Below are 27,545 nucleotides of genomic sequence, written 5' to 3'. Positions count from 1 at the left end.
CCATGTCTTTGCTATTTTAAATAGTTCTGCAGTAAACATATCTGCACATGTGTCTTTATAGTAGAATGATTTATATTCCTTTGGGTATTTATCCAGCAATGGGATTGCTGGGTCAAATGGTATTTCTGGTTCCAGATCCTTGAGGAATCACCATACTGTCTTCCACAATGGTTGAACTAATTTGCAGTCCCACCAACAGTGTAAAAGCGTTCCTATTTCTCCACAGCCTCCCCAGCATCTACTGTTTCCTGACCTTTAAATAATTGCCATTCTGACTATTGTGAGATGGTATCTCATTGTGGTTTTGATTTGCATTTCTCTGATGATCAGTGATATTGAGCTCTTTTTCATGTGTTTTTTTTTTTTGGCCACATAAATATCTTCTTTTGAGAAGTGTCCATTCTTATCCTTTGCCCACTTTTTGATGAGGTTGTTTGTCTCTTTCTTGTAAATATTTTTCAGTTCCTGGTAAATTCTGGATGTTAGACAATTGGCAAGCAGTGAGCCAAATCAAATCATGAATGAACTGCAATTCACAATTGCTACAAAGAGAATAAAATACCTAGGAATACAGTTAAAAGGGATGTGAGGGACCTCTTCAAGGAGAACTACAAACCGCTGCTCAAGGAAATAAGAGAGGACTCAAACAAATGGAAAAACATTCCACCCTCATGGATAGGAAGAATCAATATCTTGAAAATGGCCACACTGCCCAAAGTAATTTATAGATTCAATGCTATTCCCATAAAACTACCATTGATATTCTTCACAGAATTCTTCACAGAATTAGAAAAAACTATTTTAAATTTCATGTGGAATCAAAGAAGACTCTGTATAGCCAAGACAATCCTAAGCAAAAAGAACAAAGCTAGAGACATCACGCTACCTGACTTCAAACTATACTACAAGGCTACAATAACCGAAACAGCGTGGTACTGGTACCAAAACAGACATACACACCAATGGAGCAGAACAGAGACCTCAGAAATAACACCACACATCTACAACCATCTGATCTTTGACACACCTGGCAAAAACAAGCAATGGGGAAAGGATCTCCTATTCAGTAAATAGCTGGGAAAATTGGCTAGCCATATGCAGGAAACTGAAACTAGGCCCCTTCCTTACACTTTGTACAAAAATTAACTCAAGATGCATTAAAGACTTAAATGTAAAACCCCAAAGCATAAATACCCTAGAAGAAAACTTAGGCAATGGGCAAAGACTTCATGACAAAAGCACCAAAAGTAATTGCAACAAAAGCCAAAATTGACAAATGGGTTCTAATTAAACTAAAGAGCCCCAGCATAGCAAAAGAAACTATCATCAGAGAGAACAGGCAACCTACAGAATGGGAAAAAATTTAGTAATCTACCCATCTGAAAAAGAATAATTTTTCTTAAAGCCAAAGACATTTAGATTATTAGAGTCTGGATTTCTTTATAGTCTGAGTTTGGACAATATTATGTTAATAGAAGTACATCTTTCAATTTTTAAACCTGTTAGAACAGAGATTGTTTAATTTAAAAGATGATATCATCTAATGTATTAATACTTCTTGGAGGTAGAAAAATTATTCATACTCACGTCATGAGAGTTTAAGCCATTTTCAATTAGAGACACACAGACAGAAAGAAACTCTGAAACAAAGACAACTTAGACTTTCAGTTCGACCATTTTAGTCAAATGTCAAGTTAAATACAGAAGCATAAAGTCTTCCCATTTGATATTTCCACTTCTGGGAAGATAAAGTAGTCACACTATTCCAGATCCCTACCACTAAGTACAGCTAAAAGCCTAGAACATTATATATAAACAAACATATGAATACTCTGAATGGTGAAGAGGAGAAATGAGACCTACTAGAGCCCTTAAGACCCAAGGAACAAGGAACACAGCAGTGAATTCCGTGGGTTTTCTTTCCCCCTCACATATCCCAGATATAGAGGTGAGGAAGCTGGAAACTGGGGATCACTGATGAGTGCAGACAAAATGAATAAATAAACCCAACAAAAACCTGCGCTTCCTATCCAAAGAATCGGGCATGGAGCAGATTAGCAAGACTTGAAATTTTAAATAGTAACTCTTCTACTCCTGGTAAAAACCTATGGCCCTATTCCCAACTGTGCCAAAACAGGCTTGGTGGAAGCCTACATTTTTGACTTTTCCAGGCTGTAATGATACCCAATACTACTGATGGAATGAGTCAGAGAAGAAACACTAGGAAGGCCCCACATTATATAGTCAGTGGAGACCATATGGGGAGTATGGATTGATTTTCTTTTCTTTTTTTTTTCTAACTCCCACCAGCAGTAATGAAAAGTCCTCTCCTTCCCCACTAGGGTAGAATAGAGAACATCCAGTGGAATGCAAGACTTTCACCACAATCCAGCTGAAACATGGCATCCACAAGGTTTTATCTTGACTTTCTCTGCTGAAGTTCTAGAAGAAGAAGCCAGTGTTAAATCGAGTTAAGCCTAAAGCTGCCTCCTTACATATTTTAAGTTCAGCCTAAAGGTTTCTCTGTACAACGTGAACTATAACCTAAATGGAGTTGTATACAGACTGTAGCCTACACTTGTGCCAATCACCGAGTTTTGGCCAATCAAATGGAACCACTGTTTGAACCGTGTTCAAATAAGGCAAATGCTGAGCTATACCTGATCCAGCTGTTTTTGTACCTCACTTCCGTTTTCTGTAGGCCAGTTTCCTTTTTCTGTCCATAAATCTTCTACCACGTGTGCTGTGCTCCCAACCTACTCTGGCTGGGAACAGCTGCCCAATTCACAAATCATTCAGCGCTCAAATTCCTTTAAATTTAATTTGGTTCAAGTTTTTGCTTTATCACCAATAAAACTGAAGGTTTAAATAAGATCTAAAAGTCTTATAACAATATCCAAAATGTTCCAGTTTCAATATAAAACTATCTCATCATAACAAGAATGAAGAAGATCTTAAAATGAATTTAAGGTCAATAAATAGATGATAGCAATACAGTAACAGAGATGTTAGAATTATCTGGAAAATATTTAAGGCAGAATCATTAAAATGTTGCAATGAGGAATTACATAAATATTAGAAGGAAATGAAACAACTAGAAATTCCTGATAAAGAAAACAAGTCTCAGAACAACAAGGTAAAAAGAAGAACCAAACAGAAATCGAGAACTTAAAAATACAATGACAAAATTTTAAATAATAATGGGGCCAGGCATAGTGGCTCACACCTGTAATCCCAGCACTTAGGGAGGCTGAGGCAGGTGGATCATGAAGTCAGGAGTTCAAGACCAGCCTGGCCAAGATGGTGAAACCCTGTCTCTACAAAAAATACAAAAAAAAAAAAAAAGTTAGCCTTGCTTGGTGGTAGGTGCCTGTAATCGCAGCTACTCGGGAGGCTGAGGCAGGAGAATCGCTTGAACCTGGGAGGCAGAGGTTGCAGTGAGCCAAGATTGCACCATTGCACTGGGCAACCTGGGCAAAAAGAGCGAAACTCCATCTCAAAAATAAATAAATAAATATATAAATACATAAATACATAAAATAATAATTGCCATGCTCAACACCTGAATGGAAGGGACAAAGGGAAGAGTCAGATGATTATAAGTTAGAAAAATAGAAATTCCTCAATCTCAACAATAACGAGACAGCAGGTTGAAAAAACCAACAGAGCTGTAACTATCTATTGAAATACAGCAAAAGATCTAACAGTCACATCAGCAGATTTCTGGAAGGATAGGAGAAATAGCATGAGGATTAAAAAGTATTCAAAGGAATAAAAAAATTGAAAGCTTCCTAAATTTGGCAGAAGATTCAAGAAGCTGAGTGAACCACAAACTTGACAAACCCAAAGTAATCCTCAACAAGTCATGGCATAGCCAAACTTTGAAAGTAAAGGCAAAAACAAATCTCGAAATCAGGGACAGAGAAACAAATTATATTAAGGGAAAACAATTCAGGTGACAGAAGACTTTCAGAAATCAGAAACCATAGAGGCGACAGAGAAGTGGTATCACATTTTTCAAGTGCAGAAGAGAAAGAACTATCATTGAAGAGTCTATATCCAGTATAAATATCTTTCAAGAATGAAGAAAAAAATGAAGACATTCTCAGAGGAAAGAAAACTGAGAGAATGTGTTACTAGCAGACCTAAAAGAATGCCTAAAGGAGGATCTCTACACAGAAACAAACAAAAAAACAGATAAAAGAAGAAACCTTGGAGCATCAAGTTGCAGGATACAAGATCAGCATACCAAAAATTAAATTCCTGTATACTAGTCGTAAACATATAGATTTGAAATAAAAATACAATATAATTTAGAATCACTAAAAATAAATATATTTACGTGAAAACCTAACAAATCATGTGCAGAATGTGTATGTTAAAGACAACCAAATCCTGAATAAAGAAATTAAAATGATCTAAATATATGGAAAGGAATAACATGTTTGTGGAATGGAAGACTTGTCTTGGTAAAAATGTCAATTATTTCCAAACAGATATGCCAAATTTATGCAATTCTTATTAAAATCCCAGTAGGTTTTTGTAAATATATCTAAGGTTATTCTAAAATCTGTATTGGAGAGCAAAGGAACTAGAATAGCCCAGCAAATTTTAGAAATAGAATAATGTAGAAAACTTCAGTCTAACCGATTTTAAGATTTATTACATAGCTCTAGTAAACAAAACTGTTTGATATTGGTGAAAAGATAAACATATAGATAAGTAATACAGAATATAAAATTCAGGAAAAGATCCACAAGATACTTTCAAGAAAGGCCCCAAAGCAATTCAGTGGAGGAAATATAACCTTTCAACAAATATTGCTGGAGTTTCTTTGGTGAAAAATAAATAAATAAAGCTCAACTGAAACCCTACATGTTATACAAAACTTAACTCAAAATGGATCACAGATTTACCTGTAAAATATAAGAGCATAAAACTTTTGGGAAAATGTAGGAGAAAATCTTTGTGAACTAGGGCTAATCCAAGTGTTCTTAAACTTGATACCAAAAGAAAGATGGATGAAAGGAAAGAGTGATAAATTGGACTTCAACAATATTGAAAATGTAAACTCTGTAAAAGATCCAATAAGAAGATGAAAATACAAGCTGAACACTGGGAGAAAACATTTGAAAACCACATATTTGACTATGGTTTCCATAGTCAAAGCAATTTGTAAGCTTTTCATAGATTCTAGAAACTCTTAATTTTACAATTATATAATACAAAACCTATTAAAAAATACCCTGGGCTCATGTTAAAGATAATTTAGATACAAGAATTGAGATGAAGTGAATAAAATTGACACATTGGTCTTTTTTGTAGATAAACATTCACTGCTTTCAATTTTGTGGGGTGATTTTTTGGGGGAGGCACTACATATTTTTTTTCTGTTTTAAATACTTTTATTGTCCTTAAAGAAGTTGCAGATTCAAGACAATCAGTGTACAATGAATGAACGTGGGTGCCTGTTGGCAGACACTCCCCACAACCACCATTGCCTCTACCTTTTCCTTCAATCTTAAGGAGACAAGGAGAGAACTTAGTAGGTGGCATTAATTGTAATATGAGACTAAATCAGACTCCCCTTTTTTAACTTTTATATTAGCGTCCAGGTAAAATATTTTATCTCTAAGAAATAAAACACACTAAAGAGTTGATCCAACTGTATCCAATTTAATCTTTTTGATTTTATATAATCTCTATCTGACTTGTATTCTACATATGTAAATATTGTTTCATTTAGACTTTCACTTTTCTAAATGTGCCTAAGGATTACATTAATTTAAAATGGCAATTATTGGCAGATGTATTATATATGCCAATACATTGTATATATAGAGATAAACACACTAAAGGAATTTTCATTTCAGAAACTTTGGAAATTTAGAACAGTTATCTCAAAAGAATCCCTTGGAAAAAGAGTGACTGATTATCTAACTCTAGTTTATTGTATATTAGAAATCTACTCTGAGAATATTATAATTCCATTTTTTATTTTATTTTTTAATTGACAAAAATTATACATAGTTATGGTGTGCAAAATTATGTTTTAATGTATGTATGCATTGTTGATTGGTTATAACAACCTATTAACATATGCATTTCCCCACATACTGATCTTTTCAATGTGAGAACACTTAAAATCTTTTTTTCAGCAATTTTCAATTATGCAATATGTTGTTATTAATTATAATTATCATGATGTGTAATCGCTCTCTTGAACTTATTTCTCCTATCTAATTGAAATTTGTGTCCTTTCATATACATCTCCCCAAATCCCCAGGTGGGTTTTTCTAATGCTGCTGTTTGGTTGTCAAGTTTTAGAGAATAGCTAATTACATACCACTAATTTTGTTTTTCTTTATTGAAACAGATTGAAAAAAATATGTTTTTTTCAATCTATTTATAATCTACCTAATTTTTGTAAACTCATATGATAGTGCTTTGCTTATTTCAGCAGTATGCAGCATCTTATCAATTCTATGCAAAATAATATATTGGAAATTTAAAAGTGATAAATACGACATAAATTTGGAATTCTAACAGAGATCCAATATTTTTCTATATGAAATAAAATTTGGGGTAAGTTTAGAACAATTGATCAACATGTTGTAGACAGTAAATAAACAAGACAGACATTAATATTTCGCTTTAAATGGCAAACATCAGGCCAGGTGCAGTGGCTCACACTTGTAATCCCAGCACTTTGGAAGGCGGAGGCGGAGGCGGGCGGATCACGAGGTCAGCAGATGGAGACCATCCTGGCTAACACGGTGAAACCCCGTCTGTACTAAAAATACAAAAAAAAAAAAAAAAAAGTAGCTGGGCGTGGTGGCGGGCACCTGTAGTCCCAGCTACTGGTGAGGCTAAGGCAGGAGAATGGCGTGAACCCGGGAGGTGGAGCTTGCAGTGAGCCAAGATCGCTCCACTGCACTCCAGCTTGGGCCACAGAGCGACATTCAGTCTCAAAAAAAAAAAAAAAAAAAAAAGATAAACGTCAAATTGTTTTACATTTCACTGAATGATTATTTTGGTAGTATGTGATTATAATCTTGCTTCCTACTCTCTGTATTTTAATTTGATTGCTTGATTTGTCTCTATGAGGAAAGGCTTGTGCCATTTGGATATAATCAAGTCAGGATCAGAGAACTATAAATATTTGTAGTTTGAATATATTTCATTTTGTATTTATATACCCTATAGGCCTTTTGTGGGGACAGAATAATGCATTTCAAGTACTTTAAACAGTATCTGGGATATAAAAGTGCCCAATGATTTCTATACAATGATGATGATGATGATAATGGCAATAATTATCTAAGCCATATGTATCAAATGAATTATCTAAAGGATTCAAATACTTAGGTGTGGAACAAGAATGAAAAGGAGATGATATGACTCTCAGTTCAGGGATTTTCCATAAGATCACCCATTTGGTACCAAGAACAGCTCTGTCAAACAGATGTTATTTGAAACCTCATTTTACAGATGAGGACATTAAGACACAAAATGTAGGTGACTTGTTGAAGTTCTTTCATTGTGTGTGGTAGTCTGGTTCTAGTAACTGTGTTTTTCAGCTATATCCTTATTGGCAAATCCAAACAAGTCAAAATAAAATTGTACCTCGGGCTGACTAATCAAACACCTTCTGGACCTAGAGATGCAGAAGGTTATTCCATAGCTATGTTGCTCTGTAAGTGGATTTTGGGCCACTCGAATGACTACCAAAAAATTTGGCAAGACTGAGTCTTCTCAATGCATTTCTCCCGTTCTATAAAATTTCTTAAGTTGCAGCTCCTCTTGTACCTCTTTTCCTCATCCAGATTTATATAATCATTAATATAAATTAATGGCTAAAATTCAAAATCCTTTCAACTTGACAGCCCACAAAGATTATCTTGACCATTATCATTACCAATTATCAGCAGAAACCCACTAATTAAATATATACATACATATTTATATATGCACAATTCACCAACATCTAATTTCTTTATTTTTAGACTTTAAATATTGAATTCTGGCTTACCAACTATGTTTATCTGAAAAAGACATATTCAGGATTGGCCAAAAAGTTCACACCATTTCCCTGCCCTTGTTTATGGCAAAGATTGCTATTTAGTCATAACACTTATTTTCATGAAGTCTATATAAAACTTCTAACTGTGTCTCAACATAACATTCCCGGGAGTTCTGTCAACGACTAAGAATTGGTACAGGAATTTAAATTCTCTTGCTCTGACTACTTATTCTATTCTTCTCAATGGCAAGACCTTGGTGCCACCTCCACTGGAAAGGTGCAAATAAATCTTATTAGCAACTCCTATAATATCTTTAGAATCTGCATGTGGCAAGGCAGTTCCTTACAATGCTGAGTCATTGGCAGCAGCGATTCCAGGCTTTAGATCTTAACTGCTACTAATGAAAATTCTCTTAGGGCTTTCGGTGACCTCTGCCTAGGTCTTTGAACATCTCTCATCTCTTAGTGTTTATTTCTAAATAGCATCTTTTTGAGAAGGAAGATGGGAACAGAATACCTAACAACTCACTCTAGAGAGTGAGTCTTTGCCTTACAGTTTCATGGTATCGGCACTAAATTTACTTTCTGGTGTTTGTGAGTGAGTACTTACCAATTTTAAACTTACATGTGTGCATTATTTATTTCTAAAAACCGAGGGGATTCCATTTCATCATCATGTACATTTGAATTTGCTCCTTTGTGTGGGTGAGCAAAGGTTGAAATTAAAGCCAGGAGTTTGAAGAATTACATACAACCTTACCTATGCCCAGACTTGTCTATATCATTCATCATATTTGGTAAAACATAATTTGAGAGTTACTATTTTCAGGTTAACTATGGTTTATGAAACTCTTTTAGTAGATTAAGAACTTTTTGTTTGCTTTATTTTGTACTTAGGACAATTTTTGTTAGTTTTATTTTTAAGATAAATGTTTATTTATTTTAATAATTGATCCAGGGGAACTTTGGTCATTTTAAAGCTAAAGCACTTTGCCCTTGAATTTTTTCTTTTCTCTAGGGAAAATATAAAAATAATACGTTATAATCGTTAACCACTGTTATGAAGTAATAGTTATTAATTTAAGTAAGTCTTGAAATTTATGTGCACCTTTCTCAAAAACAAATTTTTATACTAAGGCAATACATAAAATATAAAATGCTTGCAAATATATTATTAGAAATTGTGCCAGCTTGCTGTTTAATATTGTTTAATTTAACTCATTGCATTATGACTGGCATCATTGTTGCCAATCATATTGACTCTAGAAAAACTTACAAAAAGGCACAGGACATTTTTCTCTTTGAAGGAATATACCTGGTTATGGTAAAAATCATTCGGGACTTCGTATGATAATAGGAAGTGTCCAGTTGGGTTCAGACATATGAGAAAGGAATTGATCTACAAGCACAATCACAGGAAATGTATATTCTACTTTGGAGAAAATTAATATTTAACTCTTACAAATTTAAATATTAAGTTAAATGTTAATTTAATATTTAATTCTTGCTGTGTTTGTGATTGTGGGAACTGCCTAATATATGAATATTTTTAAACCTCTCTTGCACTTCTTTAGGGAACAGGCTTCATGTTACCAGGTAGTGGCCTCCTCCTATGCTTGAAGGCCAGGCACAATCTATTTTCTTCCAAAGTCCAATCCTTCCTTACTAGTCATGCTTCCTGAAAGCTGTGGTGAAGATATCACCAATCTCTCTGAATGGTAGTCAAAATAAAATAACAAGGAAACTAGTAAAATAAACACATATTACTCTTCATATACCTATCCCTTTTATGTCATACAGAGACTTTTATGCAATTAAATTTTTATTAAATATCTGAGGAATTATCAATGACTACTTATTTTGAATAAATTTAATTTATAAACATTATTATCGCTAAATATTTGTTTCTTGTGTTTAAATATATACTCCAGTGGTCTTGAGAAGATTAAACAAGAAAACATTTTATATGCACAAAATAAAAGAAGAGATGTGTACTCTAGTTTGGAGAAAATATATTAGCTTTTAATATTTCTCAATTTACATTTCCTAAAAGCAGTGTGTATATATGTTTATTTAGCAAATATTACAGAATAAATTATGTCTAGCTCACACTGTGATCTCAGCACTGGTCCAAGAAGAACTATAACTTACATTAAAGACAGTTTGCTGGACATTGAAAGAGGGTTTTATTATCTAATTTATATCTGGTTTTCTGGGGAAAAAAATATGCTTTCAAATGTAGTTTGCCTTCTTTCTTGTAGTTCCATCATATAATTATCTGTCAATTTAAAAACTGCATACCATGGAATTAATTATGGAAATTTTAAAAGCTGATTATAGACAGATTAAAAAACAAGATTATTTTCTAGTAAGATTATTTTATAAGTAAGATAGAGATTCCTAATTGCTGGACAGCTGTCACCATTAGGATTTATTCAAACAGCTCAGCAGCAGAAGCCAGAAAGCAAAAACAACAGCTGCAAACTATACCTCTCCTCCACCCTTCCAACACACACACACTCTCACTCAAACATATTTATAATAGATTATTCCAAATTATTCAAGAATGCTATTTCTCAAACCAGCCACACATTAGAATCCACAAAAGGAAATTTTACAATAAATCAGTGTGTGAAGTCCACTCCATACCAACTAAATCCAATTATTTAAAGATGGTCCCAGGAATCAGTTTTTATTCAAAGTTCTCTAAGTTGTTTCCAATATGATGTCAGAGTAGAGAATTTAGATCTATCGTGAGTGGGTGAGCAATGGTTGAAATTAAAGCAGGGAGTTCACAGAATTACTCTTACTCAAAGCAGGTTCCACTAACCATCGGTGTCAGCATTACCTGGGCTATTTACTTATTTATATTAGGGGTGTGTGTGTAGTTATAAATAATTAAAATATGAACTATTACTGCTTTAATCCTATCCTTTAAGAAACTGGACTTGCCATTATCCTTTTTATTTGTTCAGGTTAACTATGTTTTATGAAACTCTTTTAGTAGATTAAGAACATTAGGATTTATTCAAACAGCTGAGCAGCCCAAGCCAAAAAGCAAAAACAATAGCTGCAAACTACAACTCTCCCCACTGCCACACACACACACACACACACACACTCGAACATATTTATAATAGATTATTCCAAATTATTCAAGAATGCCATTTCTCAAACCAGCCACACATTAGAATCCACAAAAGAAACTTTTTCAATAAATCAGTGTGTGAAGTCCAGTCCATACCAACTAAATCCAATATTTGTAGATGGTCCCAGGAGTCAGTTTTTATTCAAAGCTCTCTAAGGTGTATTCCCTATATGCTCTCTCCACTTTTTACTCAGTAATCAACAAATAACTTCTGTTTTGCAATGAATAATAAACCTATTATTTTCTTTGGTGAAGTTTTCTGAACAGATTTGTTTATTTCTAAAAGTTTTCTGATTTTTTAATAAAATAAAGCCAATATTTCCATGTATTACATTTCCTTATTATTGATTTGATTGTTGAATATTATTACTAACTCATCTGATGAAAAACATATTAGAACCTCAGTTAAAACTCAGGTAGAGTTATTTCACAATTGTGTAAAGGTTTTATTTACCAATACATATTTTCAGGAAAATCAAATAACATCAGAAAAAGAATGCATTTCAATCACAGAACACTGGCCTATTTCATTATTTAAGATCACAAAAGGACAAATGTGCTATGTTAAATATCTCACTTAAGAAGGAAATTGGCAGATAATACCAAGGAATATAACAAATTAACTAAAAATTTAATGTCTACTTACATCAAATTTCTGTTGCACAGATGACAATATTTTTGAATTTTACATTTCCAAGATTATTTTATTCAAAGTTTTTTCAAGATGTATTTTAATCAATGTTGTAGTGTCATGAAAATAATTGGCGGCCTTATTTTCTGAAACATTGTACCTCAAAAGCCTGCTGCTTCTTGTTCAATTTTCCTGAATTAGTAAATCTTTTTAAGTCTATAAAATTTATCTCATGAGACCAGGCACAGTGGCTCACACCTGTAATCCCAGCACTTTAGGAGGCCAAGGCAGGCGGATCACTTGAGGTCAGGAGTTTGAGATTAGCCTGGCCAACATGGTGAAACCCCGTTTCAACTAAAAATACAAAAATTATCAGGGCATGGTGGTGAGCGCCTGTAGTCCCAGCTATGCAGAAGACTGAGGCAGGAGAATCTCGAACCTAGGAGGCAGAGGTTGCAGTGAGCCGAGATTGTGCCACTGCACTCCAGCCTGGGCAACAGAGCGAGACTCAGTCTCAAAAAACACACAAACAAGCAAAAAAACCAAAAAACTCTTAAGATAATGTTTGATATATTTGGGTATCTGTCATCAAATGGCCTAGTGACTTGTTAAAATTAAGAGCGACATAGGAAAAGGTAAGAGAAGAAAAGCATGACCAAGACTGGGGGCTGATGCAGGTAATCAGGATGGTGCAGCCTGTGCTGTCCCTGTGCCTTTACAAATTCTCCCTAGATAACAGGTGTTCAGAAGGGGAGGGCGAAAGAGTTATTTTCTAGTCTGGTTCCTTTTTTGTTTGTTTCCAAAACAAGACTGTAACAGTCCCCTTATGTAATTGTAATAAATTACCTATGTCTACAATTGTAACGAATTTCTGTTAAGGTTTACAAGCTCTTTTTCTTTTTTCGCAATAACCAATGACAAACGCCCACACTGGTCTTTTGCAAAGAACAAGAATTTCACATCTTCAATTAAGCAGGCAGCCATTATGAAAGTTACCATATTAGTCTACAACTACATCAAAATCAACATTTGCATTGTGTATTAATTAGTGTATCAATTAAGTTACTGCAACAAAAAGACCTACAGCTTTAACAGCTCAAATAAAATAGAACCTTATCTTCCTCTCCCACACAACTATCCAGAGGAAAAGGGGAGGTGTTGGTGGTTAGGCTGCTCTGAACCACAAGGTAACCAAGTCTTCAGTTCCTTTCATCTGATTTCTGACATCTTCTAGGGGTATTTCATAGGAACTAAACTGGTTCCTACGCACTAAATTGCAATTCAGTCTCCAGTAGGAACAGTCAATTTCCCAATAAGGGCGTGGTGCGGCAGTTGCTCACAATTCACATTTGACTTGCGAGAGCTTAGTCACAGGTATATCGGGAACATCTAAAACTTTCCACCGTAATTTTCAAAAGAGGCTGAGTAAATGTAGTCTCCTAACTGACTGTTGCGTACCTTGTTAAAATGTGTGGGTGTTTCATTATAAAATGAAGAAGAACAATATGGATACTGAATGACAATTACCATTCCTTCACATGCATATATACTCAGTATGAAACTACTACATGGCATAAATCATTGGTTCATTTCAGATGTGTTTCTTTCTAAATTTTCACTCCTAAGCTAGTCAAGGTAGTTTCCTCATTGCTAGCCAGTGAGAACTCTAGAGCATTTCTTTGTAGCATGTTAGTCCTAAAAACCTTTCTGAGTTGAAATTAAAATTAAACTGCCCAGGAACCTAATGATACTTACTCTTTGCTTCCCTTCTGTATTGAATAGCTAGTTATGTTTGGCAATTTTTGTCTTACATTTTTTAGAATTCCCTTTACTTAAATGGCTTCTTTGCACATCTTAGTTGTCATTTGGTTTTCATTTCTGTTTTCAAATGTTTTTTAATCCCTTTGTCTTTTTTCCCACAACTTTACTGATTATAGACTTTAAAACAGAAAATGGTTCAACCAGATTATTGGTTCACTCTAGACTCAAGCAGAAATATTTTTAAAATAAATTTGTTGTTTCCTTTAATGCCAAAAGACAACTATACTAGGTAATTGGTTTTAAACACACACCAAAATGTAAATACAAATTGTTATGTCAACAAAACAACTTAGAGTATAGTAACACCTTCAAAGTTCATTAAAACAATAAAACTCTTTGGGCCTTTCATCAGTCACCACTAGATGACAGGGTACTAAAATTATCTGTGTCATTTCTTCTTTGATAATGAACTTTTTATTATTCTTTCTCTTGTATATCCTTTGTCTTGTGTAATCCAATGGAAAATATGTATACGCTTTTGTGGAAAAGATATCATTTCTGATTATTTGCCTTTAACAATTTACTTATTATGTAATTTATAACTTCTCATAATATCAGAAACACCTTCTAAAACTTTTCACTGTAATTTTCATTCAAGGAAACAGAACATTAATTGAGCAGCTACCGTGTGTTAAGAGAACCTATCCTCGGGAATTCATAATTGAAAGAAGAACATGAGGTAAAAATAATATCAATTAAAAAGGTAAAATTGTGCTATGAGCAGGTTGTAAAAGCAGTGCAGAAGATGGAAACATAATCATTTGATATGATACAATGAGAACGCACTTTACCTCTGTGGTTTTTCTCTTTCCCCCCAATAAAAATATAACCCCTGTTTAATCATGATTAAAACATCAGATAAATCCCAAATGAGAGCTATTTTACAAAATACCTGACCAGCATTTCTCAAAACTGCCAAGATGATCAAACACAATGAATGTCTGAGCAACTGTCACAGCCCAGTTGATATAAGAATGCAACATAGGAGTGGCAGAAAAGAAGAATCTGAGATAATCTTTGGGTTGACTTTTTAAAGAAAAATAGAAGCTATGCAGACTAACAAACAGGAAAGGAATAAAAGGTATTTCAGGCTAAGGCAAAAGAATTAGCAATGCTCTAGATATATGGAAAAACACAGCATGTTCATGGGACTTAAAACAGTTTCCCATGGCTAAAGAAAAGGTCCCATATGGCTATGATAAAATATAATGCTGGAATGTTATACAGGGGCCAGATGATAGAAAGCCGTCTGTGTTGGGCTATGAGATATCAATTATTTTTCTGAGTTCCGTGGAGAAATTTAACTTGGAAACCCCAGGGGACCCACATATACAGATTTGATTTATTTCTATGAAGAATGCATCAGGTATGTGGAGGAGATTAAAGACAAAGTGACCAATAGGGAGGCTATTGATATAATTCAGGTAAAAGAAAATGTGACCTCAATTCTGTCAATGGCTTGAGGTAAGGGGGAGATAGGCAGATATTTGAGAGAATCAGTAGCAGTATTTTTTGAGCAGCTGGTTTTAAAAGAAAATAAGAGAGGATAATCTTGGGCATTTTTCAGGCATAACTGACTGGGTTGAGGAAGCTGCTATTAACTGAAATAAGGAATGAAGGAGAAACTAAAAGTTTGGCGACAATAAACTGATATATTCTATTTTAGAATGTAGTATGGAGTCATCAAACTAGTGACAAGTTTGAAGGTAACCATATGTGACTTCTGGTTATAAAATTTACTAGTTCTGAAATCTTGGGAATGTTCTAAACTGCACATTTTGCATCTGTAAAATGGAAAGGCTATCACTACAGAGTACTCATGAGGCTAAGAAATAACACATGCTTAATGTCAACTCAGTGTTTTCCATATCAGAAGCAAGCAATAAATAGTAGTGGTATAGTTTGACTGTGTCCCCACCCAAATCTCATCTTGAATTGTAGCTCCCATAATCCCCACGTGTCATGGGAGGGACCCAGTGGGAGGTAATTGAACCATGGTGGTGTGTTATTCCCATGCTGTTCTCGTCATAGTGAATACATCTCATGACATCTGATGGTTTTATTAATATAAAGCACAGTTCCCCTGCACATGCTCTCTCACCTGCTTCCATGTAAGATGTGCCTTTGCTCCTCCTTTGCCTTCCACCATGATTGTGAGGCCTCACAAGTCTGGTGGAACTGTGAATCCATTAAACCTTTTTTTTTTTTAATAAATTACCCACGTTGGGTATGTCTTTATTAGCAGCCTGAGAACAGACTAATACAAGTAGTAAATATCATTTTCATTTTATCATTATTCAGATATGTTAAATTAGCCATATCAGCAAGACATGTAGGTGAGTCAAAGTTCGAGAGTCAATGAACTATAAAAATTATCAGTGTGAGTCACTAAAATTAAAGCCATGGGAGTAAATGTAACTTTAGGAGATTATTCTATCTCTTAAGACTTTTTAACCCTAAGAATTCTCAGCAATCTTTAGGTAAATCCTGCCTCTAATCCTGTCTTATCTCAATTCAGGTTTTATTGCTCTCTTTTATGTGCAATTGCCTGTATATAGTATGTGAAGAGGTAAAAGTAGTTTAGGAACTTCAAGTGAAGATTAAGGTAAACTAGTTTTCCCAGTAGCTTATCTGACATTCTCACAATTCCACTATCATTCTGCCATAATGTCTCTTTAGTGCCTGTAGCTTAATCCAGTGAGCAGCTTTTCCAGTCTTTTACTGACTTGAATTCTTAAAAGCAGTTACTACTGCTAACTAGATTCTTTTTGTAAATACTGTTGTATCTTCCCTTCTGAGACAACCAGCAGTCAGGGTTTTCCATTATCCCTTCTTCCCTCTCCTCAGTTTTCATGGCAGGATCAATACAAGCATCAAAATGTAGAATTTGTTAAGGCTTACTCCTAAACTCTCTACATATTTCATTGTATAGGAGTTTAAAATTCATATCTCCGGTAGGAACTGTCTATTCACTATCTCCATTTGGATAGCCCCATCACACATGAAATGTGGTGAGACAGTTCATATTCTTGGCCCAAGATGGAAAACCCGAGTTATGTTTCTTCTAATCTCCATATTGTATATACCAAGATTTCCTAATACTCTTTGCCTCCTATCTCTGAAATCCAAATAATTCTTCCTGAATCTACTTAATTCCCCTTAATTTAAAAAAAATGATTGAAATATATAAATTTAAGAACTTAGGAAGTTTGTATATGTTCCACATTCAGGTTATCCTATTATTAATATGTTACATTACATTGTCACAATCAATGAACCAATAATGATACATTGTCATTAAATGAAGTCTATACTTTGTTCAAATTGCCTTTTTTTGCCTAATGTCTTTTTAGTTTCAAGGTAACATATTATGTTTAGTCTCCTTAGATCCCTCTTAGCTGTTCTAGTTGCTGAAAATTTCCTTGCTTTTGATGACCTTGACAATTCTGAGGAGTACTGGTCCAGGATTTTGGAGAATATTTCTCAGTTGGGACTTGTCTGATGTTTCAATTACCTTTATACAGGGATTATGTGATGTTTCCTTTGGGCAAGGGGGATGCTCAGAGGTAAAGTATCAGTCTTATCCCATCACATCAAGGGCACATATTAATAACAAAACTTATCAGTGTTTATGTCAACCATGGTCACCTGGTTAAATTAGTGTTTGTTTCATTTTTCCACTGTAGAATTATTCTTTTTCTTTCTCCTTTTTCATATTGTGCTCTTTGGAAGGAAGTTGCCATGTGCAGCCTACACATAAAGAGTGAAGAGTAATGCTCCCACTTGTTTAGGGTAGAGTCTTTATATACGTTATTTGGAATTCTGCATGTGAAATTTGTCTCCTCTTGTCCATTTTCTTATTTAATTGTTTATTAAATCACTATAGATTCAAGGGTATTTATTTTATAATTTGGCCTCTATGTACTATTATATTAATGCTATTGTTTAAATTATTCCAGCTTTGGCCACTGGAGCTCTTTCTGTTGGCTACTGTGTCCTTTTGACATAACACATCATTGTGTTTTGTTTGAGCACTTCTTAGTCTGTTATAAAAAGATGTTCCAGGCCGGGCGCGGTGGCTAACACCTGTAATCCCAGCACTTTGGGAGGCTGAGGTGGACGATCATCTGAGCTCGGGAGTTTGAGATCAGCCTGGCCAACATGGTGAAACCCTGTCTCTACTAAAATTACAAAAATTAGCCAGCCATTGTGACAGGCACCTCTAATCTCAACTACTAGGGAGGCTGAGGCAGAAGAACCACTTGAACCTGGGAGGCAGAGGTTTCAGTGAGCTGAGATCAGGCCACTGCATTCCAGCCTGGGTGACAGAGTGAGACCCTGCCTCAAAAAAAAAAAAAAAAAGAAAAGAAAAGAAAAGAAAAAAAAATATGTTCCGGGCCTATCTTATATATTTCTTGCCACAGTTGGTTAACAATCCAAATTTCCCTGTTTCCTTTTATTGGAGAATGGTGTTAGAATTCAACATCTGGGTCTAAGGGTGTTTTTGCTACTGTAATGTCATAGGTTCTAGGCCCTCTCAGTGAATAGAGCAAGGGAATATATGTGTTTATACTAACTCGTGTGTGCACTTCTATCTGCAAATGTTTCTACATGTACCATGGCTCATTATAATCTTAGCATGAGTTCTAATTGGAGTCTCCATCTCTAATCCATTACCATGTGGATAATTCTAGCCTCCCCCTCTTTCTTACCTATAAATTCTCACTGCAATAGTGTGTAACCTGGCTCCCATCAGCTATGATCCATTTATTCAATTGTTCAACCCCAAGATGCAGGTATAGCAGCATAAGAATTGTCAGTTCCTGCCCCTGGGATTAAACTTTATCAACTAGAGTACAGTGATTGTGTATGGTTCCCCCCTTTAGTTTTACAGACTCACTAATTTGTAAAGTTTTAGTTTAGCACACCTCCTTCCATTCACCTCACCAGTAAGATTTTGTACATTTGTAGTAAATTTAGATTTCTTTTTTTACAGTTTGCATCCCATTCTGGGAACCCCTAACCAGTTAAATAACTTTAAGAAATTGTATACATTAAGACACTCTGTGCTCTAAAGTTATATGGATTTTGAAAAAAATACATAATATCATGTGTCCACCCTTACAATATTATATGCAAAATTTTACCACCCTAAAATCTCCCCTACGCTTCAACTATTCAGTTCCTCTGAATCTCTGCAACCACTGTTTTATTTGCAATCTCTATAATTTTGCCTTTTCCAGAATGTCATATAAATGGAAATGTAGAACACATTATCTTTTCAGACTGGCTTCTTTCACTTACCAATATATGTTTAAACTTTATCCATATCTTCACATCGCTTGATATCACATTTCTTTTTATCACTGAATAATATTTCATTATACAAATATATCACCGTTTACCCATCCACCTACTAAAGGACATCTTGGTTGCTTTTTCAAGTTGTTTTTCACCTTGTAACCCACGTATCCTTTCAGGATGAAAATCCTATGCAGTCATGACCACTCCTATATAATCCCACCATTGTGACTATAAATATCTATTCTCTGTTCTTAGATTCCAGGCTCCAAATTATTATAGTAAACTTTTTTTAACTTAAATGTCTGTATTTCTCTGCTCTTACAAGATTATTTACTCCTTATGAATAGTTACAATATAAATTTTATACCTTAACAATTTTTTTCTTAAATTAATCCAAATTCATTTAGAAATGTGAAGCAACATTTCTGTTTAGATCTATTAGCACAAAGTAAAAGCAAGCAAACTAAAAACACACTGATCCCAAATATGTTTCTATGGGATTATCTTTGTGATTATTTTATGAGACTATGTTGTTCCTCCTTATAATGATGACATAACTTATTTTCTGCAGTTCTTATGTTAAAATTTTAAATATTTGACCCCCCTAAAACTGCATTTGGTGAAGAGAAAATAGGAATTGAGGAGGAGTTAAAGATGATTATTTAATCTGTAAAATTTAACATGGTATCATATTACATCCTAAAACCAAATGGAAAAATTGAATGAGAGCTGGATTTCTTTGACATCACCTCATTTTGTATCTTTAGAACATGAAAATAATAGCTTTAACTGAACTATTCTTAAATTATATTTTCCCCAGAGAATATAAACACTTTTCAGGCTGCTTATTATATTTGATGATTATAATTCCATCAGTTTGACTAATTAAATTTTAGTTAAATTGAGATAATGTTTTGGTCTTTGTGATAAAAAGAAATTTAAGTAGCAAATACTTTCTCTTGCTTCTTTTGAAAATCTAAACTTAGATCAACTACAAAGAATTATTCCAAAATTATTTTATTGTAATGTTTAGATCAAATGCTTCTGAGTAAATAAGTGGCTTTAATGCCACATTTTACAATACTTTTTAAGTATTGATAAAATAAATTTATTTCCTCATGGAGAATTCTTTGTACATGTTCATGTCAAATCACAATTTTCTATAAAGCTTACATCACAGAAAATATTCATAGTTTCTCTGGAATATATTTTTTTCTAAATCTCTGTGACTTGTATAAAAGATTACTAAAATCAGATGAGAGACACGTGAGGATTTCAAGAATAAGCAAGGATAAAATTGTGATAATTTCATCACTAGTTAAAAATCTATCCTGGGTCATCATTATAAATTACTGTTTTCCCAAAGTGTTATTAAAGTACCATTTTGAGTGCTTTTTATAATTAGAATTCATTAGTGATTCCAAATATACATGTATTGGTCACTAACAAGTCAAATGGTTATCATGGTAGAATTAATAAAAATGAATAATATTATTTGCTATGAAACCTATTATAACGTTGTAGAGTGAAGGAAGCATTTTTAAATGGGAAACTTAAGCAGCCATAATTTTGATATTTTAAAATGTCTTGTTCAATTTCTCATAAATGGAAGTTCCAAGGAAATTGTACTACAGACAAACAACGCATGGGCAGACAAGAGAGGGTTTGGACAAATAGCTATTTCACTGAAGAGGATTCTTACAAGTGTAATGATTTAGCTAAGTGAAAAAAAATAGTGAAATTCCCAGATTTAAGGAGACTAGGAATATGTAAGTATAAAACATGAATCTGTAAATAATTCCAAGGAGACCTGAAAAGATCATTCCAGAAGGTCAAATGTCATAGATAATATTTGGGGAAATATACATAAAGCCTTAAGACTTCCATACAGTGAAGTTCTTGGCCTTACCCTGCATTCATTATCATTTATGGCCATTTATTATTTCACTCTTGTAAGACGTACAGTACATGCTAGATAAAAGATTTCAGAAAAATCAGAAAATACTCTTATTTGGTAAATGAACTTGAAACAGCAAGCAAAATATAAGATACTTAGTCCAACGATGAGGAAAACTAAAAAAAATGCTATCTACGTCAAATAGAAAGTGTCATCCAGAGGTCAGACATTAAGTCAGGAAACAATAATTCAGTCAACACAAGCTGATCTGGACCACAACATAATCTTAAGTAAAGCTGGAAAATTATAGCTGTCAGCTTCTTGGCTACTTTTATACTATCCTATGGAAAGCTAGAGTAGAATCTTATACCTGAGAAGAACTGAGAACAGTTGGTTAAGTGAGGCAAGTATAGGGAGGCGGAGTGAAGATGGACCATGTTAACAGAAATGTTTCTGTATATTTAGGCTGTTACATGCAGACTTACAGACTGATCTATGCCTAAAACTTACATGATTCATTGTTTGTGGATGTAAAAACTCTATAGCACAAAACAAAATAAATTACTGAAACATATTTTCCTTTAAAAATTGATGGAGATATTTAAATTCTTTGTAGGTTTTTTTATATTTCACTGTCATACACATTTCTATTAAGGGTGAAGCATGGCAAACAAACAAACAAACAAACAAATAAATAAATAAATGGGGGACCTTTGTGGGAGTCTTCTAAAATTGGATACATCTGGTGTGTTTTTTGTGAAGCTGATGACAATTTTCATCTAACGAATGGATCTCTTACACATCCCGTGATCATCAAAGAAGGAGATTTTATGTGGGAAAGTCTGAGAACAAAGCAGAAAAAACACTGGTAAGAATTACTGAACATCAAACTATGGCTCATTCCACTGATTCCAATGTAAGCAATATTTCTTTTCAGTTATTCTCACCCCTAGGGCCATAATTAGTTGGAAAGAAAAACATTTTAATGATACTATATTTAATTGTCACTGGAGTACTTCCAATGATAAATTTTTTAATTTTGTAATTGATAAAATCTGCCAATAATTTTTACATGCTTTCTTATGAAATTCCTGTACATTATGTAAAAATATAGTTAAAATATATTTGAACAAACTATATTATAAAATATGGATTATAATTACAGTTAATCCTCTTCTTTTACTTTATAAATATTAAACATTTTTTACCTACTGTTAACTAAAAATAGAATCACATGCTAACTGACAAACCAATTTGTCTTAGCCGTATGTATTTTAACTTTCATTGAATGCATAGGGAAAATTTGATAGTGAGATGAGAATTTACTGGCGTTGTCTGTGATTGCTTTAGCAATGATTATTACTTAATATTTCCCCAAAGCAAAGCAGCACATTTATATATGTTTAACTAATAAAACCATGCATTTTATACTTTATAAATAGCACAATTTTTAAAAAATTACATCATCGCTCATTAAATGAGAAAGACTATTGATTATCTTCTTTTTATAACTTATTATAAGTGGGTATATTAATTACATCCTCATCATTGGATGTTACCCTTTCATAAAATATTATTTAATCTTTTCTAAGTATTAGTTATTTTTTCCAATTGTTTTTCATAATATACCTCTAAAGGTTTTGATATGTTTACATAAATTGAAGACAGCAAAGTTGTACTATTTCTAAGAAAAAGTATGCCTGATCTCACTAATTAATTTGACGTCGAGATAAACTTTGCTAAAAACAAAGCACACACTTTCATAAATTGAATTAATGAAATCTGAATGTCGTTGTTGTTAACTAACATATTAAAGTCAATGAAGTTGTATTTAAAATATTGTATTGCCAAAGATGTATTGAAATTAACACTGTACTTCATTTTTTCTACCTTTTTCTTAGGATATTCATTCAAAAGAGGTACCTCTAAGTGAAAAGAAAAACAGGTATAAATAATAGACATTTGAGAAGTCGTGGTATAGCAATTTGTATGCTTTTCAGAAATTGTAAAAATAAATGCCCCTAAATGACTGAATAAAACATAGTTTGCCTGTTGGTTCAGTTGTTTTTAACCAATTTATATCAAAATTTAATAAATTGTCAAGTGACAGATTTTTTAAAATAATTTTTGCTGATAATTTCCATATGATTTTGAACATATAAGTCAGAAAGAATTTAAATAACTCTGTGACACTGATTTAGCAAAACACTCTCTTTGTGAATGACCTTTGCTCTGAGAATACCAGTCATAAAAGGATCACTGAAGCAAATGCAACAATATTCCAACAGTAGGATTCAGTAACCATCAATGAGGGCATATATATACACATTACATATATAAACTTATTTATTTTTGTAAATATATAATATTTATGTATAAATATATACATGTACATATGTGAATACTCAAAATATACTATATATAGTATAGACATATATGTAGTATATACATATGAATATGTATACACACATACACTCAGGGAGAAGGTTTTGTAAAGTAATTTTCTGTTTATCAAAAGCAATTATCAGAAGAATTTTCCTGTCATTCATGACTTAAAATGAGATTCTTAGTAGCTTCAGAATATTTAATCTTATTGATATATATATAAAATTTATTAAATAATTTTTTAAGGGCAGACATTTAGATAATTCCAATTTTTGAAATATTATAACCCATATCATATTATTTCATTAAGGTAGAAATAATCATGCAGCATCAAAATATATTAATATATTTTATAAATATATCCTGAAACTTATATTCACAATAATGGTACTATATATTTATATCACTAGAATGTGTGCATTTATTTTACCTACTCTTTGCCAATTAGATACATAAATTTTTTTTTATTTATCTTTCTTTGATAATTGCTGAGGTTAAATATGCTTTCCAATTCTCTGTATTTTACTTTTTTGTTGAACTGTATCTTAATTCTTTCAAAAGATTGTATTCATTAGGCTTGAGAATTGATTATTTCCATCTTTTATCAAACCAGTAATCATTTCAATTGCATGAAAAACAACTCTGGCCATAAATATCCAAAATGTCTAATATTATATAGGATAAAGTATATTTTCGTTGTGTATCTTTAAAGGTAGATTTTTAATGGTAAAAAAGAGACACAAATGCACATATTTAAATTTGTTTGACAACAGTTTCAAAACCCATCCTAATGAAAATTTAAATGCGTATGCATAAACACAAAAGTTCTAAGAGTGACTGAGTGTTCCTATGTCACTAGTGAAGAATTAGGGGGTAGATAAATAATTCATTCCTCTAGAATTGCCTAGTAATACTCTAAATGTCTAATAATCCAAAAGGCAAAGATGTGCACGACTAAATCCATTTGTACTAATTTTAGTACAGGATTATAAATATACCTAATTAAGAGAAGGAAATAACCAGAAAATATGACAAATTAAATCTAGATGCTTAGTTTCATTTGACCTTTTTTATACCCACAAAATGTCAGGTTATATGGTATTGCTTATGTCGTTCGCTGTCTTGATGGGTCAACATCCTCTCCCTGAACTTGTCTTCAATATTAATTCTTGGATGATCATTGACCCACCAAGGATTATATTAAAATGTGTAGCCCAAAGATTACTGGAAGCTGCAATTTTTTTTCTTCCAGATTACTTTGTCTCTTTCACCGGAATCAAGCCACGAATGATGTATGTTCCCTTAAAAAACTTTCTTCTGATTTTGATGAAATCTGTTTGTGTCTTCTCCAAAATTTGTGATGTGGCCACTCCAAAATTTGTGTTTGTGTCCCCTCCAAAATTTCTATGTTGAAGCCCTAACCCCCTCTGGGATGGTATTTCAGGAGACTGAGTCTTTAGGGGTAATTAGGTTTTAGATGAGGTCATGAGGGCAGAAACCTGATAATAGAATTACTGTCCTTATAAGAAAAGGGAGACTGGAGTTCTCTCTTACCGTCATGTATGGATACAGTTAGAAGCCATCAGTCTGTAAGTAAAGAAGAGGGCACTTAGCAGGAATCGACCAGCACCTTGATCTTGGACTTCCTGGCCTCCATAACTCTGTGGAATAAACGTTTGTTGTTAAACCACCAAATCTCTGGTATTTTAGTATAACAGCCTGAAATGACTAAAACAACATCTTACACTTAGTCACTAGTGTTGTACCTAAGTAACAGCAGGTATGGCTGGCAGGGTCTTCATGCTTTTGATTGTAACTTACATGCATATTTCATTGACAATTAAACAAGCATTATTTAGTCACTTAGGCATTCCTAAGGAATTTAAAGCACAATAAAAAGAACATTTAAAATATATTAGAAATTCTTTTTAAACTGATTAATGCTTTAAATTAGTTACATTGCTTCAGATTGAATTAGCATAATTTTTACTTTTTTTGCTGCAAATATTATAGATATGAAAGTGTGGTTGAAATTCATCCATTATATCTAAAAAGATATCCATTTTCAGGAAGTTATTTTAAAGATTTTCACATACATCAATTACAAAAATGCAAAAGTCGTAAGTAGAATAAAATTACGTGTTTAAAATGCAAAGTAATTCAATAAATTCTGGTAAACATTTAATGGAAATTACTAAATTGGTTAAGGTAACATGTGTAACATATATTACTAGAAATGTGCAATATGTTATTCTTGATTATAGTTCTTCTTAAAAGATTGAAAATCATGACAATGATTAAGAATGTAATTGTGGAATAATATCTAGTAGCATGTGCATATCTTCAGTGTTCCATTCCTACTCTTGTCTAGTTTTCTATTTTATTTCTGATAGTTAAATTTGTGAGAAAGCTATGTATATGGAATTAATTGTGTAGTTTATGGATACCATTAAGTAAAATGACCTTTCAATAAATAAGCTAAGATTACAGATTTTGGTCAATGGTTATCCCAAATCTACAATCTTGGCTTTCTTTACACAAAATTTTGAACAACAGACGAAACTGGTAATAGAAAAATATGAATTATGAACTGTTTTACTGAGAGACTCATATTTATGTCAGTGAATGAAATTTACATGTTGTCTGAGGTATCTTATAAGGAAGAAAAACACTCAAGGACAAACAGCTTCTTTGCTCTATGACAGATTATGTAATATACTGTTAAGGAAAAAAATATATACATTACTATATGTGTAATTTTATTTTATTAGTGACATTTGTGTCGTTTTACAACTAGACATACAGAGAGTACACCAGAGAATTAGTTTCAGATTTATAGACAAAATTTATTTCACTGGTGAGTCATTGTGTTTTCAGGAGAGATGACGCTTAATGAGAACACATATGTTTATGCTAAATAACCTGTAACGCCAGCTGAGGTGGCACAGTCACCTCAACATTAGGAAGATTGATTTTGCCTCAGTGTATCACTTTGCAACAGAAGTACCCTTCAGGTAAGTTGAAAAACTTATCAAGCATGTAGTTTAAATGAGCAGTGGCGATTCCAAGAGAGGCAAGAGAATTGTAGCTCGCCACTGTAAAAGCATTTCGTCTCCCAAAAAAGACAAGCAGTAATCTTTCAAAATAAAGTTGACTACATATTTTGGCTACTGTTTTCACTTTTCTTAATCTTTTGCTTGTTTAATAACATTTGCAAAGAAAAATATACCTTTTTTATTTTAAGCATAAGATACATTACCAAATAGCATTATATTCTGTTAGGTGCTAATTGGAAGTAGTACTTAATTATCATTTTTAGAATAACGAGAATATATTCAAGAAATTCTGTGGGTTCTTCAGGTGCATTTGTTTCAAAACTAGCATTGTACATTATGTTAATTGCAACTTGGCTTTTCCATAGTCTCTTTTGACAAGCGTATTGATTCACAAATTTATTCATCAAACACTTCTCAACTCTTAAGCTTTATATTTTTTGAACTAGTCAATCCCTTTGATCAATTTATCTTGTGTTTCATGTCTTTGTTTAATTCTCCTCAAGTTCTATCTAAATAAATTAGATATAATATTAACATTTTCCTTTTTTCCTGAATGAATTCAGGTAATAAACCTACAGTTAGGTATTTTAGCAAGTGTAATGAAATGTTTGAGAAAAAAAGAAATTACACATAAGAAAAATTTACAAGCATAACACCTTGTAAGTATTGAGGCAAATTTCTCAAAAATAGATTCTTCTTACTCCAGATATTGGATGTAGGAAATCTTTCTTTCCTCAAATTTTCCAGTAAATTTTCTTCCTAAATATATTTTTAGAGATTCAAAGGCAAACGAAAAGCAAGCACAACAGCAAGGGAGAGAGAAATATGGAGACAAGAGAAAAGAGAAGAGGAAGATAAGAGGAGAAAACTGTATTCTTCTAATGTAGCCTCAGAAGTCACATACAGTCACTGCTACCTCATTCTATTCCAGGGAAGCAAACAACAAAGGCTGGCCCAGAATCAAATAGAGATAAATTAAACTGCCAAACCTCATCAAAGAGAACTAGCTAAATAATTATAGTACATATACAAGCTGCAATTCTATATAGCTATTAGAAAATGAGACTTGACTACAAAAATTATTAAGTGAAAAATAAAGGAGCAGAAGAGTTTATATAATATGCTATTAAGGCAAAAAAAAAAAAAAAAAAAAAGAATACTTACCTGAAAAAAATGTTGGAAGGAAGCTAATAACAGTGGGTGGCCTGGGCCATGTGAAGTTGTTGGGCAGATGGAGAATGAGAGAAATCATTTTTTAAAAAATAATTTTGTTTACTTAT

Source organism: Pan troglodytes, chromosome 17, assembly GCF_028858775.2.
Source record: "Pan troglodytes isolate AG18354 chromosome 17, NHGRI_mPanTro3-v2.0_pri, whole genome shotgun sequence".
NCBI lineage: Eukaryota > Metazoa > Chordata > Mammalia > Primates > Hominidae > Pan > Pan troglodytes.
Note: the sequence above shows the minus strand (reverse complement) of the source record.